The sequence below is a fragment of the Giraffa tippelskirchi genome, chromosome 6 (genome assembly GCF_054371585.1).
Source record: "Giraffa tippelskirchi isolate mGirTip1 chromosome 6, T2T-mGirTip1v1.2.pri, whole genome shotgun sequence".
Lineage (NCBI taxonomy): Eukaryota > Metazoa > Chordata > Mammalia > Artiodactyla > Giraffidae > Giraffa > Giraffa tippelskirchi.
In genome coordinates this window covers 73709239-73710774 of record NC_137280.1, presented here as the reverse complement: position 1 = coordinate 73710774, position 1536 = coordinate 73709239, and positions in this window count along the sequence as shown.

Below are 1536 nucleotides of genomic sequence, written 5' to 3'. Positions count from 1 at the left end.
GTGTGACTGTGTAATAGGGCTGTCCGTGTTACACACACATGCTGACTTTTTGTAAGGAAAATTTTCAACTCAAAATAATTGCACTGATTTTTTGACAGCTTCCTTTTTATTATGTCCAACTTTGCATCTGCTGTACTTGTTTGAAATGATTGTAAATAGATTTAGGATAGCAGAAATGGTGTGAAACAATGCATTGCTTTGTTTTAGTGACTCTGCCATGTTTTTCAGTATTATGTGTTAGAGCTGTGTGGGCTGCCCGCTGCCCTTCCCCCTCTGTGTGTGTGCGTGCACGCGCGTGTGTGTTGACCATTCATGAAGGACAAATTAGCCTCTTTGCCATCTTTTTCTGGAAGGAAGTTTGTGGTCTCTTGGAAGGAGAGTGTGCTCCCTCCTTTCGGTCTGAAGGTTTAATTCTAAGAGGATTAGTTGTAAATCCCTTGAATACTTCTGGTCTGTTTAATTCCTTGTTATTTGCCATGACTCCCTAAAGCATTTGCTTCTACCTCCGTCCAGCATTTGACAGCTCGGAGAGGAAATGTCTGAACGGCCAATGTTACTGGCGAGTCAGAGTCCCCTTGCTTCTCTTTGGTCGCCGTCATTTGAAAGCCATGAGGTCGCTGTTGCGTCAGAACTGTCATTTGTGGCTTAATCCGTAGATGCCAGGCAGACCTGAACCCCAGTGCTGTCTGTTCCCCCAGGCCTCATGCATTGGCTGGACGAGAAGTGTGGGCTCCAGCCCAGCGTGTGATTCCACTTGTGGGCAGGCTCCCCAGTAGCAGACACACAAAGGAGCTTTTACACCCATGCCAGCCAGTCACCTAAGTGTGTGTTCCTGTCACATTGACGCCGTCTCGGTGCCCTCACTTAATGCTTTTTTTTGGATGTTTTGCCATTTTGTTGTCTAAAGTGAATGTATTGGCTTAGCCATATCACTACAGAAGGTGGTTTCTCATAAGTACCTTTTAGTTTAAAAATAAATAAATAAACGCAGATAAAGGCTACCTCTGAATTCTCAATAGATTCGTGTTTGCTTTTAAGCGTAGCTGTCCACACTGAAAATAGCCAAAATGTTGCCTGAATAAACAGAATCGTGAACATCTCTCTGTTCAGTTCTGGCTTGAACATTGCGTGCCATACTGTGACCCGCGGGCAGTCCCCTCCCCTACCCCGGGCGTCCGGGGGGACCAGGGACTCCTCAGGGCTGCCCGGCTCCGACGTGCTGGGACTCTCAGTGGCCGGCAGGAAGGAAGCACGAGGGCCCTTCTGTGCCGCCCTCGGGTGCAGGGCCTTGGGCGGCGGGACCTGGAGGGGACCTGCTGTCCTGGCATTTCCCTGTCCTATTTGATATAAGGAAGCACTTTTTCTTTCCTGCTTTACTTAAGAATGGGTTGAAAGTGGCTCCTCCTCTCTTCTCCCTTTTTGTACACTCTGTAAAATCACAAAGGTGCTTAAACACCAACTCATGTGCAAATAGTTCTTTTACAGTAGCTGCATGGTTTCAAAATGCAGGGCAGGTGTCATTGTCCTCTGACTTGG